The sequence below is a fragment of the Pinus tabuliformis genome, chromosome 1_1 (genome assembly GCF_031772625.1).
Source record: "Pinus tabuliformis cultivar Carrire ecotype Pingquan chromosome 1_1, CPIR1, whole genome shotgun sequence".
Taxonomy (NCBI): domain Eukaryota; kingdom Viridiplantae; phylum Streptophyta; class Pinopsida; order Pinales; family Pinaceae; genus Pinus; species Pinus tabuliformis.
In genome coordinates, this window is record NC_142297.1 from 336,728,470 (window position 1) to 336,748,475 (window position 20,006).

The 20,006-nt window shown below is 36.9% G+C and overlaps 1 long non-coding RNA gene across 1 annotated transcript; it reads left to right on the forward strand.

The window, feature by feature from the left end:
* Nucleotides 1-10,476: 10,476 nt before the first annotated feature.
* On the forward strand, nt 10,477-10,909 carry LOC149212938 (uncharacterized). Its single transcript, XR_016250286.1, has 2 exons — nt 10,477-10,647; nt 10,797-10,909. It is a non-coding gene; the product is annotated as an uncharacterized LOC149212938 (long non-coding RNA).
* The last annotated feature ends 9,097 nt before the right edge of the window (nt 10,910-20,006 follow it).

Genomic DNA, 20,006 nt, shown 5'->3' on the forward strand with positions numbered 1-20,006 from the left:
ATCAGCCTTGTTCCATGTCCTAGAAGTCTCATATGCTGTTTAGAACCCATATATTTAACCATTTGAGAGCTATGTTGAAAAAAGAGATACACGGGAATCCGTAGTTTTGTAGCGTGCTATGAAAACAAGCTAATTTCGTAGCGCACTATGAGGCAAAAACCTTGCTTTTCTGTTTTTAGTAGTCAACTTCCAAGGGGGTTCCTAAGCAATTGTAAACTCGTATTTGAAATCCGAAAGAGGATTTTCTTATAAAAATTCTTATTTAAGAAAACCTCGTCCATTTTTGTAACATCTATCAAGGATCAAGAGATAAGAGCTCAGGCGTGCAGCCTTCTTTTTCAAGAAAAACAAAGTTATTTTTATTGGTTGATGAAGTGGTTGTTGCTTTCCACTTCCTCATTTTGTCACCTTTCTCTCCACATTCAAATATAATTCCTTGAAAAAGTTACCCAATCTCCTCTTTGTCATTAACTTTTCCACCTTTGCATGTATCAGTCGGCAGGCACCTTTGAAGAGTTAACTTTTTGACAAACAACTTACTGTCTTAAAAGTTCTTTACAGCTATAATATTTTTAAGAGGGCAGTTTGGGTTATAAAGGGAAATTTCCATGAAGATGAAAGGATAAAAATAAGGCTATCATGGATTACCTCAGCTTCACACAAGCTTTCATCCAGATAGGTTACATGTATTTCTACAAGAAGCTGCAAGGGGATTTGTGTGTTCCTTGGAATGTTTTGAGCCGTTGGTTTCAAAAGGAATTTTCAGTCAAATGAAGATGAGTTTCAAATATCTTAAGGAGGTTTTTCTAAGAGAATAACAAGGAACAAAAACCTCTTTCAAATTTCTACCAGGTGCTACCAATTTGGAGATTGAAAGTTTCCTTTGAGACCTATTTGTAGAATTCTGAATTTTCTTATTTTATACATGATTTTATAATGTAGATTCCGGACAACTGAAGCTGGTTTTCAAAAAATTGAGACACATTTTTCTTATAAACTTTCTTATATACAAAAACCTCCTCCATTTTTTTAACAGCTATCAGGGACCAAAAGATATAGGCTCTATTTTAACAGCTATTTTTCAGATAAAAACAGTACAGAAAATGATAAATTGATATGACAATTTTGGCATAAAAGAGAAGAACATCTATGAAGGGATGTGATTTTGATTTTTGTTTAATACATCATTTTTCTCAAAGTTTTGGAAAAAGCTCCCAAACCACTGATTTTTGAAGGCCGTGTTGAAAAAGAACACACACAACAGTTTCATAGCGCACTATGAAACTGCTGAAGATGATCATTTGGCTCTTATAGATGCATTGTGGAGAGAATGTTGGATCAGTTCCAAATTTTGAAGTTTCTAATGAATATGGGTTCATGTGTGAACTCTTAGATGGAAGGGGCGCAAGTAGCAAAGCTTTAAGGAGTACTCCATAGGTAAAATGAAGGTTGTGCTATGAAAACAGAGTATTTTCGTAAGCACAGTCATGTTTTCATCCACATGCTCGAGTTCCCTTTTGAACAGGTGGAAAATGATGTTTCAACAAATTATTAATGCATGACACCTATACACTAGTAGAAAACTGTTTGAAGATAAACACAAATGGTTAAGGGTCTAAAAGAGATGAACTTTGTCTCCTAATTTTTAGGGCAGTTAAGGCATAATATAACATGTTTTGCAATAGCATCATGGTCATCATCAAACTCAAGGACAGGGTTGGAAGCTGAATAAAAAATGTATTAAAGACTCGGATAAGGGTGCTGAAGGCTTGTTTTAGGATTTTTACTCCTATTTGTATTAGGACTCTTAAAAGACAGCTAGCTGTCAAGTTGTAATTAAATAGTTTGTTTTTGAATAGATAGGTGTCTAAGTTAGGAATTCGAATTCCTCCAAAGGTGGATGATAGTATCCAATGATGTAAAGTTCTATATTAAGCTTGAAAATCAAATTCCTTAAGGTTGGAAATTTCATTAGTAGAGGAAATATTGTGTTATTGTAAAAAACTGTTGTTTTCATACTTAATACAGAGATCAGTTTGACTACTCAAGATTCACAAAGAGTTTATGTGTTTGATGTTATTATGGCTCTATTCAATTACTTATTTGCAGTGGTGTAAGCTTGTGTTACTTAGAATTCATTGGAAAATGCTCTAACTTCCTTCACATGCTTGTAAACTGTGTTGATTCACTGTGTTATTGTTCTATTCATAAACCTAAACTATAAGTGCCTTGACTTCCATGTTTTGCTGATCATGTTGTTTTGTTGAAGACCATTTTGACTCCATAGCGAAATAGATATTCGCTAATCATAGTTTCAACCAGTCAACCAGTTATATTTCTTTTCATTTTGTTCATAGAGTTAGCCATCTAATCATTAATCAAAAACCCTAAGCCTAGTGAGAGAGCCCTCTCAGGTTAAGGAGGCTAAGCCACAACCAAAAGATTGGTTTCAAAGAGTTACTCAGAGTCTACTTGATCAAAAGCCTATCAAGGTCATATTTTGTGATAACATTTTGGTGCGTCTGCCAGGAGCTTGAAGATCACTCATTCCCGAAATCAAGAAGCTGAACTTCTGAAGGTAGAAGGAGCTCAAGAAGTTGTTTGAGGCCGCATCTACCTTAGTGACTCCACACATCAAATAACAAATTGGAAGGTGAATCCACTACTAGAATATTAATAGCTTATCGAAGTTTCAAGATGAGTGCCATTGCAAGAATGAATGCCAGGTATGCCCTGATGAATGGGTCTCATATCCCTGGTTTTCCAAATCCTATGCCAAAGGTCGAATCATTAGATGATCTTCCAATATTCAAAGATGGAAAGAAAGACAATGTTGCTCTCCATTTGGTTAGGTTCCATATGCATGTACATAGTCTTAAGGTTCAGTTCCCTGAATATTGTCTCATGAAGATGTTTATGATTACTTTAGAAGGAAAAGCATGGTCTTGGTATAAAAGCTTGGAAAAAGGTTCATTATATTCTCTTGTTGATTTCCATGATGTATTCTATGAGATGTACACAGAGTGTCATCGCTCCTTATTGCTGGCCAAAGATTGCTGTAAACATTATGTGAGTTTTATTCAATATTTGGAGGATTGTTATGATGACGATGAATTCATGGATGAAGAAATTGTAGAGGCTCTTCATAACAATACATTTCAACACCAAGAAGAAAGGATAAAATCCCATGAAATGCAACATGAAAATCAGTAGGGGTTTTCTTATGAAAACCATGTTACATCCGCTGAGACCAATGTAAAGATGCAACAAACTTGCCAATATTTTGATCATAAAGAGCATGAAAATCCTTACAAACACCAAGAAGAAATACTCGAAGATAGATTTTATAACCCTAAGGCAGAGGAAAAGGTTAAGTTTTTATGTCATACTTTGCAACAACTTACATCAATGAATGATAATAATAACGAGGAAAATTACATTGTTTGTGGGAATCATTCAGAAAAGCAGTTGGATAACATAGTGAGCAACAAACTAGAGATATACCTTGAATGAGAAACAAAATATGGCACACCTAAACAATCAAAATGAATTAAAAATGAAAACTTTACTTGAGTCAAAGAAGGTGAATGATCAAGTGTAACACTTAAGGTGATTTTCAAGCCATGGAAATAAATGAATGATAATGACACAAGGAAACTTAGAAGTTGTAGTGATAAGAGCCAACTAATTGTAGGTGTAAATATTGCAAACCAATATAATGATCATGATCATATATTTTGAGTGGATGGACATAGTCGATTCAGTCAAAATCCTTGGAATAAACATGCAACTAAATGCTAGCTAAATAGAATAAGAGATAATTTTTCAGTCAAAACATGGTTGTTAAATAAAAAAATTCTACTTTCCTTCCCCCTTTACTAGTTTCTAAAAATTACTTGGTGTTCTATTTTTGCAAGTGAATGAAGCAAAATTCCATATGGATGGATCTTTGGGATATGAATGAGGCAACTTTATTTGTTTAGGCTCACAGTGATAAGTAGAGAATCAACATAATGGTAACCATTAACAACTCCACAAGGAAGGTTAGGGAATTATGAGGGAGATGTATCAAGATAATACTATAAATATAGGCTTCAAATATCCCATGTGCTAATGAGAAATATAATAATGGGTTCTAAAATTTGATAAGGGATAAATGACGGTGACCCATTAAAGGTGTAATTTTACCATAAAACCTATAGAGCCTATGTAAGGAGCTTAGAGCCTAAGTTTAAAGCTTGAATACGAGGTTAATATATGCATGGTTTCATATTAGAAAGTGTTTCATGTGATCAAATATGAGTTAAGTGGATACCAAAAGCCAAGTAATAACATTGTTGATGCAAAATAATGATGTTGTAAATAAGTGTTCTAAAAATGGGCACTATTTTTACACATTTAACAAGAAAATTACATTAATATATTTAGCTACACAAGAGTTATTTAAGATCAACTTGGTCAAATCCACCTTAAATAGGTAAATGCCTGGTTACTAGTGTGTTTCTTTAGTACGCTTTGTAGTTATTAAATCTGATGGTCACAATATGTTTTACACATAGAGTAATCAAATGACATAATTTTTCCTCAAAACTAATAACTATTTTTTATGGATTAACATGCAATTTCTCCATTATCTTTAGTTAAAGAGCATGGGAGGCCATTTTCTTATAATCACCTATTAGAAACTCTTTTGCGTATTTTTTCTTTCGAATTAATAAGTTTCCTTATGTGGCCATGTTGGCTTGGGCTATCAACTAATTTACTATTGGAGGGTTTTAATCATGAAAAATAAATATCATTGTGATCCATGATATGGTTTTTTTGAGTGGTTACTTAAGGTGTTCATCCAGTTTGAAATACTCTATTTTTAGGAACATGCTATCAAAACCAATTTGAAGAGCTATCCCCATTGTTGATCTTTATCTTAAACTTCTACTGCTACATTTCTATGTTTGTTCATTAACATACATTTTGTTTAAATATACTCTTACATTCCATTTGATGCAATACTTCCAATTAGAAACACTTTTCATTGTAGTTGAAAATGTTTCTTTTTGCCCAAGATACAACCCTGTTTGTTATATATAGAGTTATAAACTCTAAATGTGCTTATTAAAATTTTTAGAGATTTAATATTCTAGTCTTCTATTCTCATTCTCATTTTCCTACTCTTTCTAGTCTACATGTGCTCTTTCTATCTCCTCAATGCAATATAAAAAAATTAACAAAAAAAAAAACAAACAAAAAGTGTTATCTATTTTGGGTGTGATGTTTATTGTGCACTCTATACAATCTCAACAACCTAGAAATAGTGGTAAATTTTTCATTTTCTAAGCAACAAATATCTAAAACATTATTGTTGAGTTTTGAGAAATTTGGTTTTAAAATTTGATTTGTTTTTATATACAACTAGGTAACATCCTTTTCACATGCAAGAACAAAGAATTTTTCTATAAGTACACACTTCAAGAAAAAGAAGAAAGAAAAACCCTCCAACTTTAGTGAATTTACAATCTACTAATTAGTAGCTAAATTAGTTGAAAGATAATTTTTTTATCAAAGATTTCAAGTTCAAGTGCCCATTTTTTTAAGTTACGGTTTAGAAGACTTCATGCCATATAGAATTAATTAATAATTTTATTGTAAATTGTATTTGAATCAAGTTATAAAATTGAATCACTCTAAAATAACCTTAATGTTCCTTTATTAAGCTACTTTTTTTAATTTATAAAGTAACTTCATTGCAAAAGTGATTCTTACTCATTTTAAAAAAGTAGGTCACTTTATACGTAACTTATTTGTAAAAGTGAGCATATAGCCAAATATAGAGAATGAATAGAACATCTTTTAATCAACAAACTCATTGTACATCTATCACCATATGCACTAGTTTCTACATACATCATAGCACTTTGATCACCCTTTTAACATTCTTTTAAATGGGCATAACTTTTGTAGCTAAATTATGTTTTTGGCGTCATTATTTTTAAATATTGGATTTTTTAAGAGCTTTCCATTCAAATGGTTTGTTTCATACATCATAGCACTTTGATCACCCTTTTAACATTCTTTTAAATGGGCATAACTTTTGTAGCTAAATTATGTTTTCGGCGTCATTATTTTTAAATATTGGATTTTTTTAGAGCTTTCCATTCAAATGGTTTTTTTCATATTTTGAATGCATATACTTACACAGTTTAGTATGGACAATTAAAGCGATATTTTGTGTACTAGTTCTAATTACTTCTTATCGAGATCCCATATGGATGATGTATTGAGACGTAAATGATTGTATCGAGTCACCTTTTGGAATGAATAATACCTCATTGATGATGAAAACATAGTCAAATGGGATTATTTTAAGGAAAAATATATGGCTTAATTGAAATATCCATTTCTCTTTCCTTATGGTTTCACCTTTAAGGAATTTATAAGCTTGATAAATCATGTGGAATGCTAAATAAGTATTTAGCTAATAGAATCAGATTGTTCCTATTCCAAGATATAGATAATACCCTTAAGTCTTCGTAATTTCCCATATAATAAATATTAGCTGTATAAATTCAAAATTCTTAAATTTTTACTTAAATATTTTCAAATACTTATTTAGCTAATAAAATCAGATTGTTCCTATTCTAAGATATAGATAATATCTTTAAGTCTTCATAATTTCTTCTATAATAAATATTACTTATATAAATTTAAAATTCTTAAATTTTTACTTAAATATTTTCAAATCAAAATAAGGAATGATTGATATATACATATGTAAAATCAGTCTCTTACTTATCAATAAATAAATTATATATTAGATGCCCAACACTTAACCTATTAATCCCGGTATTAATTTCATTATTTTAGCATGTAGATTAACTCAAATGACCATCTTTCTTAATTTATAATTTGACCTTTAAAAATTAAATTAATGGCTTAAATGAAACTTGAACAATGTTAAATACAATATTCTAACCAACAAAATATAATTGTCTGTATTTGAGAATTAAATAATATTTTTAAATATTAATGATTTCCCTTGATTATTTAAATTCAAAACCCTTATGTTAAAATTCTAAAAACAATATAAGAGAATAATAATACATATATGTTACATCAAACCCTTATTCAATTAAATAAATAACTTGTTTATTGGATGACACCACTTAATCCAATTGTCATCATGCTAATATTATTATTTAGTTTATATGTGTAACTTTGGATGAAATCAAAAGTAAGTTACCACATGACCTATTCATTGAATTAACTCGTGGGTGAGGGCTTGTTATATTTATGGATGTAGCTGCATTATTTATACAGGGGTATATCATGTTCACAACGTACGATGAAAGATGTAAAGATGAAAGATGTAAAGAAAAAAGAAATAATAGATAAAAAAAGTTGAAAAAAAATATTTAGGAAACAAAACTGATTATTCTGCTTTATTAAATTATTATTTATTAAAAAAAATATAATAAAAAAATTAGGAAAAAAAAATTATTTAGAGAAACAAAAGCGATTATCCTTTATAAAATATTATTTATAGAGAAAAATATAATTTATAATTTCTATAAAAATTAATATTAAAAGAAACTATAAAATTATCTAAAAATTAATATTAAAAGAAACTATAAAATTATCATTTTTAAAAAAAATAAAAAAATTTAAACAACACAAAAATTAAAAACACAATGGTAACTTAAACCTGCTAATTAAATTTGTACAGACTACGTAACCCTTACTCTTTATTTCGCAAACTGAATGGATGCCCATTAGGGCTTCAACGAGTGAGAAAGCCGTGGGAGACAACCTGCCCCTCTTATTTTTTTCGTTGCTGTAGTTTTCCATTTATATTGTTGCAGTGTCAAGGAAGGTGGAAGATGCATGCGTTATAAATTCCATCACAAGAATAAATAAAAGAGGAAAAGCCGAGTATCTTTATTTCTTTCTATTATTTTTATTATTGTACATATGCTTGATTTTAAATTTAAGTTTTACTACATTGTTGTTATTACGGTAGGTCACTCCATCTTGTTATTATTATGGATGTGATTTTGTGTTGGTCATTACATCAAAATCACATTATACAGGGTTAATTTTCCTTTTATAATTTTATTTATTTATTGTCTGTTTAGTTTTCTACACTTTTAATTATTTTTTTAAATAATATTTAATTTTATAATACTTTCCCCGGATGCGTAGCACAATAACCACGATGGACGGAGGAGGGCAGAGCATCGCCGTCACCTGTCCAGCATGCTCACCGGACAAAACTTCACGTGGGAAGACATAAATGCGAGGTTGATTAACAATACGGGAGCTCGGATGTTTGGCCTTGGAATTACAACACTGTCCATTCACACGTGCTTAGGAGAATATCAGTCTGCAGCGAACTTGGTTGCCATAGTAATGGCGGGTGAGGATCGAGGGAAGGGCACCTGCGTCTTAAGTGACCTCAATGCCAATAATCTGCATCTATGCTTCATTCACTTCGGTAAGATTCGGAGCTCTGAGAAAGAATGGGTCTGGGGAAGGTCTCACATCGGAGGCTGGTTTCGATTTGAGCCTAAGCCTACGCTCTTGCGGTGTAACTCTCTCACAGAGACAAGCAACAACCCCTGTGGTGTCACTACTAGTCAAGGTAGCTCGGCTTTTGGAGACTTTCTTGATGTTGTCCGTGTTCATCATTGCGTGATGCACCCCGCCAGCGTATGCTGAGTCGCAGAGGCTTTGGAAGAGGAACCCCCTCACGGCCCCCTGCTGATTCAGGTTCCTTGGGGATTCCTTCTCATCATCAGGGAACAGAGCGTAGCAACTACCTTGACCCAAATTCTCCAGACTCGTCCAATTCGTCTTCATTTGGTTCAACCACTTTCTCGTTCAACTGCTCTCTAACGCGCCCTCGAATAACGGCTCATGTCTCTTTTCTCTTCATCGAGGAAGCTCAGCACGAGGGAGAATCCAGCACTCCAATTCCTCATTCTGAGGAAGTCCATAATCCCAACTCTCCAAAGCCCACCTCAGAAATGCAAAAGGAGCATCCCCAGCCAGCCAGCGCCATCAGCTCCATGATGGAGGCCCATGCGCAGCCAGACATGCAGGAACCAGAAATGGGTTGGTGTAGGATCGTAGAGGAGGAGCCCGATGAGTAATCCAGGCTCCACCTCTCACCTTTTTTTGGATGCCCAACGAAAAGGAGGACAGGTTATCTATGGTCTTGTCTGTCAATCTTTCTTCATGTTTTTTGTACCGTTTTCTATTGTCTAATGTCTAGTGTTTGATGTGGCGATGTTACTTATGTCTGTATACCCTTCACAGGGAATGTCTAGTGTCGGTTATGTGTATCACTTTGTCACCCCTGCGTGGGAAGTAAGGTTCAATCTCTCTGTTTCTGAATCTGTCATGAACAAACGGCCTAATCCACAGGCTTGATGGCTCTCTGTTATCCAAGGATGTAATTATTCTCTTTTTGTATATAATAGATTAAATTTAATTAGAATTTTTTTTTTATAATACTTCAATTTTTTTCAGTTTTTTTCTTAATATAATATTTAGTTTTTCTAAAGTTTTTAAGTTTTTTCATTATATTTTTAAATTATTTTAAATAAAATTAACATTTAGATTATTATGTTAAATATTTTATAAATTTATAAATTTTATTTTATTTTAATTATAACCAGTGTTAGTAGCTAGTACCTACTTTTTAGTTTAGATATAGGGGAATTGGAGTTTGGATTGTTAAAAAGTGAAACTCTAATGAAACTATATAACTTTAATTACTGATAGGTTTTTTAGAAACTATTATTAAGAAAATAAATTAGAGTTACAAATTACATTTATAGATGTGATATAAAAATATAAGACAGTTTGAAATCACTTCCTGGTCCCAACTACTTTATCATTCATACATATGGTTTAATCCTATCTATGTATAAAGACGTGCATTGTGATAAATGTTCACGGGTGTTGTTGACTGTAAGTGCTCTCCCTCTTATACGGTTTATGGTCCATATGGCAACCTTAACACATTTGGTTATATTAGTGTCAACTCCCGTCATCGGTGGCAGCCCATGCACGGAGCCTCTCTTACCTTACCTACCCGCTCCAGGTGGCCGACCTTCTACATTGTCACGATCTTCCAACGTATAAAAAAAAAAAAATTCAAATCACTTCCTGGTCCCAACTACTTTATCATTCATACATATGGTTTAATCCTATCTATGTATAAAGACGTGCATTGTGTTAAATGTTCACGGGTGTTGTTGACGGTAAGTGCTCTTCCTCTTATACGGTTTATGGTCCATATGGCAACCTTAACACATTTGGTTATATTAGTGTCAACTCCCGTCATCGGTGGCAGCCCATGCACGGAGCCTCTCTTACCTTACCTACCCGCTCCAGGTGGCAGACCTACCGTGCTGAGGCCACGTGAAACTTGGGATAATGTGCTAGGGTTTATGCGCCAGTTGGTGGACGGTGAGGATGGTAAGAGGAGATCCAAGGGTCCGGATTCAACTAAGGGTTTACTGATGGTTTATAAGCCGCTGAGCTATTTTTCCGCTGCCATTTGCACATTTCTCCGCATGGTGGAGTCTGTTCAGCTCGGCGGTGGCCCTTTTGCTGCAGCTACCGGCTCTGCGACACTTCCTTCAGGTAATGTTAAACCCTATACCAAGACCGCCGACTGTATTACTCTTCTATGATTGTCTTGAGGTTATAAATAGAGTCTTCATGGTGTTCTGCTGTCATATTATTTCATGTGTATAGTGTATTGAACTAATCCCCTGCTTTCACTGTGCTAGGGACTGGTTCCACTGCGTCGAGGGTTTGCTACGATACCGTAGCCATTCAACAATGGTAGACTACCGTGGCTTCTCCAGCTATTTACCCATCGCTGTTTAAGCATGAACTGATTTCCGGGTTGAAGGGTGAAAGATATTTTGTGAGTGCTGTATGGAATCGGTTCTAAGAGATGAAGGAATCCCTTACCAAGGTTTTCCTTAATGCTTCAGGGTTATATTTCCAGCAAACCCTGGTTCGAATGTGGTCAGCCCTTCCATGCCGGTACCAGCGTTCTCAAGGTCTTTATTCCTATGTTACTAGATGTTTGGTGTCACGCCAAGTCCTGATTGTATTTACATGCTAAGGGTCACTATCTCATGGCAGGAACCCTTCGATTTACAGTCCATAGGCTGACATTCTGACTATCTCCTCATAATACTGGATTTTAAACTGATGTCTGTAATATTATGCGAACATGGTCGCTCTGGATTTTTGTTTAATACACAGCCGATATTCATAAGGTTTCGGTTAATGTAGAGTCATCTGTTCGTCCATGGAATACTATATGCTCATTAATTCACTTACAGTTCTTGGAATCTTTCCTGTGTATTTTGCTATGCGTATTGCATCGTACCACAGTCATATTTGAGCTCGAAGAAATTCACTGTTTACCAATGTTTGTTTAGGGTTTATTGAACAGTCCTGTAATGTTCAAGAGTCTTGTCCCTAGGACAATGGCCGTATGGTTGTGTCTCTACTGCGGGAGTTCTTTTATCCGGAAGCATCATGCTACCTTATGGATATTGGTATCGACCCATACTCTGAGCACATGCATCTAGGTTATGGCATACAGTTAATAATTCCTTCTGCAATGGCATGTATTTACTGTTCAAACTTATGTAAATATTCATGGTTTCGAGCTTAACGTATTTCTTCATCAGAAAGGGAACCCCTGTTTCCAAGTTTATGCTATATTCCTTCTGTGAATATAACCTCTGTTTTCGATTATTCTTATAATATTTATATTAACGCAACCTCTGTTTCAGGTTTATGTTTACAGACCTTGTTTTGATACAACCTTTGTTCCAGGTTTATGCTGATAGACTTTGTGTTAATATAACTTCTACTTCGAATAAATGTAAAGTGTATTCTGGGTATTGAGAGGATTAACTCCTCGGTTACCGCTTCGTTATTCATTATGACAACAAGGTTATTTTAGTTTCTTATTATGGATATTTTAGAATCGCCTAGATTCATTTGTTTTCCCGGATAGGCCCCGACTATCGTGGTGCAGAGATTTCTTACGCTGTTACACAACTTGATATGCACTTATTTTATGCATTTCCATTCACACAGTACTATTTCTAGAACTGCTTTAGTTTCCTATGTTTATAACATATTCACAGTTGATATGCAGATGTGTGCATTCATTTCTATCCTGTTAATAAACATCGATTTACATATGCCTACCTCGCAATGTCTATATTTATATCTAATAATGTATATATCAGATAGACTGTAAGCACCATTCCAGTACTTATAACATGTATCAGTTTTCCTATATTTACCCGTAATGTTTACAGTGGACAGTCTCTGTTTCCTTGCTTAATAACTAGCACTAGCATATTCTTAGCACTGATTATTGACAATAACATTACTTTTACTTTTATAAGCAACAGAGAACTGGTTTTCATTTCCTCTAATTTTCTAATACATAGATTAAGGAAAAGACTAAATCTGGTGATTAATTTGTACCTGGTTCGCCAGCTACAGAAGTTAATGCTCCAGATGTTCACTTGTAGTCATATGATTGCTCTTATCCACCCAGCCATGAGATCCATTAATTCACTGGATTCTCCCCCCGAGCTGTCCTACAGGCCTGCAGCCCTCAGCAAGACTCCAACACCTCAGTGCCTAGGTTATCTGGTCCTCACCAGACGTAACCCTTTTCCTTTGTTTTCCTTTCACTCAGAATTTTTCCTCTCCCTCTCTGTCCCAACAGAACCGGGATACTTTCCCTCCCAGGACTTTTCCTGGCTGAGGGTTAGTTTTCCTTTTCAGTTTTCATAACTGTTTCTTTATCGATCTCCTCCCTTAGGAGACTGCCAGCATTTATCAAAATATCTTCCATTTATAAATAACCAAAAATAATATCTTTTAACAATATTAGTTAGTAGTTCACACTAATTTCTACCATGGTAACTTTTATCATTACAAGATTTTACGGGGTCATTACATCTTCCCCCCCTGGGATTGGACATCGTCCCGACATCTATTCCCATTAAATAAGTCCGGGTACACTCTCCTTATAAGCTCCTCGTCTTCCCAAGTGGCCTCCTCTCGCCCGTAGTGCTGCCACAGCACTTTAATTTGGGTAATAACCCATTTCCGCAGCCGCACTTCTCTCCAGTCGAGAATGCTCTATGGTTCGACCAGAACCTCGCCTTCCGGTTCGACCTGCAGACAATCAATATCCTTAATCGGTCCTCCATTAAGTATATTGACACACATAATCAACGAGGTTAATTCTTACCCGAACATCTTGCCATTGGATCACATGTTTGGGATCATATACATATTTCTTTAGGACAGAGACGTGAAACACGTTGTGAATTCTAATATGGCTTGGCAAGGCAAGCTGGTAGGCCACTGGCCCCACTCTGGCCAAGATCTGAAAAGGTCCAAAGTATCGAGGGGCCAGCTTGGCGCACTCACTCCATTGCAGTGTGCTCCTTCTGGGTTGAATCCTCACAAACACATGGTCACCAACCTTATACTCTGTGAATCTTCTTTTCCTGTCCGTGAAGCTTTTCTGTCTATCTTGTGTAGCCTTTAAGTTTGCACGCACTCTTTTCACCATATCTTCCATGTCTTTAAGCATTTTCGGCCCAAAACTCAGCTTGTCGTCAGGTCCACCCCAACTTGAGGGTGTGCGGCACTTTCGCCCATACAGGACCTCAAAGGGACTTAGCTGGGTTGAGGTGTGATACCCATTGTTGTAAGCAAATTCGACCAGATGCAAATACTCTTCCCATTGACTTGGTTTTAGCATCACATTCGCCCTCAACATGTCTTCCAATACCTGATTAACTCATTCAGTTTGACCATCCGTCTGCGGGTGATAGGTCGTGCTAAAGTTCAACTGAGTACTCAACTCAGCAAACAATGCTCTCCAGAATGTGGAAGTGAATTTCACATCACGGTCTGATATAATTACCTTTGGCAACCCATGCAACCGGAACACATTTTGCATAAAGAGATGAGCAATTTGTACTGCCCTGAAAGTGGACTGCACAGGTATAAAGTGCGCTGCTTTACTCAATTTATCAAAATGTCATCGATGAATATCATTACAAACTTGTCCAGAAACCTGTGAAACACGTTGTTCATCATACACATAAAGGTAGCAGGTGCATTGGTCAAACCGAAAGGTAGCACTACAAATTCGTAGTGTCCATAGCGTGTCCTGAAGGCAGTTTTGGCAATGTCTTCTTCTTTAATTCGGATTTGATGATAACCAGATCGCAGATCGATCTTAGAAAACACTGAACTTTTCCCAAGTTATGTTCTGCTCGCTTAATCCTTTTACAATTTTGATTTCCTCCCACCACAGGTTTGCCTTGCCTTGTAGCTGGAAGATGGCCAGCCGCGCCTTCAAATTTGGGTCATATTCATATAACTGGAAGTACTTGTTAATGTTAATTAACCAAGCCTCTGCAGCTTCCTCCTGCTCTCCGTCAAAATGTGGAGGCTTAATTTTCCGGAATTCTCCTTGTAACTCCATTCTCTATCTATCTTGTAATGATAAAAGTTACCATGGTAGAAATTAGTGTGAACTACTAACTAATGTTGTTAAAAGATATTATTTTGGTTATTTATAAATGGAAGATATTTTGATAAATGTTGACAGTCTCCTAAGGGAGGAGTTGGATAAAGAAACAGTTATGAAAACTGAAAAAGAAAACTAACCCTCAGCCAGGAAAAGTCCTGGGAGGGAAAGTATCCCGATTCTGTTGGGGACAGTGAGGGAGAGGAAAAATTCTGAGTGAAAGGAAAACAAAGGAAAAGGGTTACGTCTGATGAGGACCAGATAACCTAGGCACTGAGGTGCTGGAGTCTTGCTGAGGGCTGCAGGCCTGCAGGACAACTCGGGGGGAGAATCCAGTGAATTAATGGATCTCATGGCTGGGTGGATAAGAGCAATCATATGACTACAGGTGAACATCTGGAGCATTAAATTCTGTAGCTGGCGAACCAAGTACGAATTAATCACCAGATTTAGTCTTTTCCTTAATCTATGTATTAGAAAATTAGAAGGAAATTAAAACCAGTTCTCTGTTGCTTATAAAAGTAAAAGTAAGGTTACTGTCAATAATCAGTGCTAAGAATATGCTAGTGCTAGTTATTAAGCAAGGAAACAGAGACTGTCCACTGTAAACATTACAGGTAAATATAGGAAAACTGATACATGTTATAAGTACTGGAATGGTGCTTACAGTCTATCTGATATAGACATTATCTGATACAAATATAGACATTATCTGTTATAAATATAGACATTGCGAGGTAGGCATATGTAAATCGATGTTTATTAACAGGATAGAAATGAATGCATGCATCTGCATAGCAACTGTGAATATGTTATAAACATAGGAAACTAAAGCAGTTCTAGAAATAGTATTGTGTGAATGGAAATGCATAATATAAGTGCATATCAAGTTGTGTAACAGCGGAAGAACTCTCTGCACCACGATAGCCGGTGCCTATCCGGGAAAACAAATGAATCTGGGCGATTCTAAAATATCTATAATAAGAAACTAAAATAACCCTGTTGTCATAATGAATAATGAAGCGGTAACCGAGGAGTTAATCCTCTCAATACCCAGAATACACTTTACATTTATTCGAAGTAGAAGTTATATTAACACAAAGTCTATCAGCATAAACCTGGAACAAAGGTTGTATCAAAACAAGGTCTGTAACCATAAACCTGAAACGGAGGTTGCGTTAATATAAATATTATAAGCATAATCGGAAACAGAGGTTAGATTCACAGAAGGAATAAAGCATAAACTTGGAAACAGCGATTTCCTTTCTGATGAAGAAATACGTTAAGCTCGAAACCATGAATATTTACATAAGTTTGAACAGTAAATACATGCCATTGCAGAAGGAATTATTAACTGTATGCCATAACCTAGATGCATGTGCTCAGAGTATGGGTCGATACCAATATCCATAAGGTAGCATGATGCTTCCGGATAAAAGAACTCCCGCAGTAGAGACACAACCATACGGCCATTTTCCTAGGGACAAGACTCTTGAATATTACAGGACTGTTCAATAAACCCTAAACAAACAATGGTAAACAGTGAATTTCTTCGAGCTCAAATATGACTGTGGTACGACGCAATACGCATAGCAAAATACACAGGAACGATTCCAAGAACTGTAAGTGAATTAATGAGCATATAGTATTCCATGGACGAACAGATGACTCTACATTAACCGAAACCTTATGAATATCGGCTGTGTATTAAACAAAAATCCAGAGCGACCATGTTCACATAAAATTACAGACATCAGTTTAAAACCCAGTATTATGAGGAGATAGTTAGAATGTCAGCCTATGGACCGTAAATCGAAGGGTTCCTGCCATGAGATAGTGACCCTTAGCATGTAAATACAATCAAGACTTGGCGTGACACCAAACATCTAGTAACATAGGAATAAAGACCTTGAGAACGCCGGTACTGGCATGGAAGGGCCGACCACATTCGAACCAGGGTTTGCCGGAAATATAACCCTAAAGCATTAAGGAAAACCTTGGTAAGGGATTCCTTCATCTCTTAGAACCGATTCCATACAGCACTCACAAAATATCTTTCACCCTTCAACCCGGAAATCAATTCATGCTTAAACAGCGATGGGTAAATACCTGGAGAAGCCACGGTAGTCTACCATTGTTGAATGGCTACGGTATCGTAGCAAACCCTCGACACAGTGGAACCAGTCCCTAGCACAGTGAAAGCAAGGGATTAGTTCAATACACTATACACATGAAATAATATGACCGCAGAACACCATGAAGACTCTATTTATAACCTCAAAACAATCACAGAAGAGTAATAGAGTCGGCGGTCTTGGTATAGGGTTTAACATTACCTGAAGGAAGTGTCGCGGAGCCGGTAGCTGCAGCAAAAGGTGCACCGCCGAGCTGAACAGACTCCACCATGCGGAAAAATGTGCAAATGGCAGCGGAAAAATAGCTCAGCGGCTTATAAACCATCAGTAAACCCTTAGTTGAATCCGGACCCTTGGATCTCCTCTTACCATCCTCACCGTCCATCAACTGGCGCGTAAACCCTAGCACATTATCCCAAGTTTCACGTGGCCTCAGCACGGTAGGTCTGCCACCTGGAGCTGGTAGGTAAGGTAAGAGAGGCTCCATGCATGGGCTGCCACCGATGACGGGAGTTGACACTAATATAACCAAAAGTGTTAAGGTTGCCATATGGACCATAAACCGTATAAGAGGGAGAGCACTTACAGTCCACAACACCCGTGAACATTTATCACAATGCACGTCTTTATACATAGATAGGATTAAACCATATGTATGAATGATAAAGTAGTTGGGACCAGGAAGTGATTTAAAATTATTTTTTTTATACGTTGGAAGATCGTGACAATGTGGTATCAGAGGCGAGGTTTCAAATCTGTGGCCTCTGGAGCAATACTTCCAGCTGCATGAGATTTATTTTATAATATATGTATGAGAAAGAATTAAATTCAGCTAATTGGTTTCTGTCTATTAATTAGGAACTAAAACAGAGACAACAAGACAATAACAGTCACTAGTGACGATGGAGGGAATGCAGGGAGCAGATGGCGTTCCTCGGGAAAATCCAGAACTGTGGATACAGCTAGGTGCAGAGACGCGCAGTACCAATTTAGCAATACTGCAAACTGTTCAAGAATTGAAAGATGAAATGGCGCGTCTGCGAGAAGACAACGCGTGACTGACAGTGGAACAAGAGAGAATATTAAAGAGCCTATCAGAAAGACAAAACCCACCCGTAGCCAATCCTAGTGTAGAACAACAAAGGGCAACTGAAGAGCGGAATTACGCACCTGAATTCTCAGAGGAAAAGGAAGATCATTCTGACAATGTAGTGGAACAGCAGACGCCAAAGAGACAGAGAATGGAGTTACAAGGAGAATTCTGGAAAATTAAGCCTCCACATTTTGACGGAGAGCAGGAGGAAGCTGCAGAGGCTTGCTTAATTAACATTAACAAGTACTTCCAGTTATATGAATATGACCCAAATTTGAAGGCGCGGCTAGCCATCTTCCAGCTACAAGGCAAGGCAACCCTGTGGTGGGAGGAAATCAAAATTGTAAAAGGAGTAAGCGAGCAGAACATAACTTGGGAAAAGTTCCACAAGTACTTCAAGGAGAGATATCTAACTGAACGTTTCTACGATGAGAAGGCACGGGAGTTCCATGATTTGCGACTGGGACAGCAATCCATGGACGAGTTCATCAATCGCTTTACCTCCTTGCTTCGCTATGTACCATATATCAAGGAGGAGAAGGCCAAGGTGCAGAGGTTTGTAAGCAGTTTACCAGCCTATATAAGAGAACGTATTGAGTTCGATAATCCCAGGACAATGGACGAAGCGATTCGTAAGGCAAGAATCTGTTATCAGCAAAACAAGCAGAAAGGAGACACTTCAAATAAAAGGTGGAATGATAGAAAAAGCAACAGAATTGCTGGTAACAGCAAGGGAAGTCATGGTAATAGCAGCAAGATTGCTGGTAAAGGACAGATGGGCAGAAATATAGCCAAGAGTACCTTTCGGACTAAACCCAGTGAGAGCAGAATTGGTGAACCACCTGCCAGATCAGACCTTGAAGGAGGGGCCAGACCTCCAGTCCAATTCTGGGGTTGTGGAGGCCCCCACTATGTAAAGAATTGCCCTCAGCGTAAGGGAGGGGATCAGATATCTCAGATCCAAGAAGCATCGACCGTTGGAGAAGTGGCGCGTAGCATGCCAAGAATTAACGCGGCACTGGAGGACCGTCAAGCGGAATACCAACCAAGCATGGTAGAATTTGACGGTAAAATTTCCAATCTCTCCATAACTGTTCTTATTGACCCAGGGGCTACCTTAAGTTATATTAGTCCAAAAGTAGTTGAACATTGTAAACTATCTTCCGAAAAATTCAAAAACCCATGGCTGGTACAGCTAGCCACAGGAGCTAAAAGAAGGGTTTTGGCCAAAATAAATAACTGTCCTTTTAGCATAGCTGGACAATCAATGACAGCAAACTTGAATGTGCTTCCTTTGGGGTCCTATGACATTCTGATTGGTATGGATTGGTTGGAAAAGCATTGGTCGTTAGTGAACTGCAAAACCAAAACCATTTATTACAAGGATGACGTAGGACAGCAGCAAGAATTACAAGGGATTAAACACCCTGTACAAATCCGGCCTATCACTGCCTCCCAGCTGGCTAAATGCCTCAGGAAAAAGTGCCAGATTTATGCTATTCAAGTTGGGTATGCAGACCAGAAAAACAAAACAGCCGCAGTGGACAATATTCCGGTAGTGCAAGAATTTGTGGATGTATTTCCTGAAGAAGTACCAGGATTACCTCCGAAACGGGATATAGATTTCACAATAGAGTTGATACCAGGAGCAGCACCGGTGTCACGAGCACCGTACCGGATGAGTGTACCTGAATTGACAGAATTGAAAATGCAACTACAAGAGCTGCTGGAAAAGAATTATATTCGCCCCAGCGTGTCACCGTGGGGAGCTCCGGTGCTATTTGTCAAAAAGAAAGATGGGACCCTCCGTATGTGTATAGACTATCGTCAGCTGAACAAGCTCACGGTTAAGAACAAGTACCCCTTGCCTCGGATTGACGAACTCTTCAATCAAGTGAAGGGAGCAACAGTGTTTTCTAAGATCGATCTGCGATATGGTTATCATCAAATCCGAATTAAAGAAGAAGACATTGCCAAAACTGCCTTTAGGACACGCTATGGACACTACGAATTTGTAGTGCTACCTTTCGGTTTGACCAATGCACCTGCTACCTTTATGTGTATGATGAACAACGTGTTTCACAGGTTTCTGGACAATTTTGTACTGATATTCATCGATGACATTTTGATATATTCTCGTTCCCAGCAGGAACACGAGGAGCACCTGAGGTTG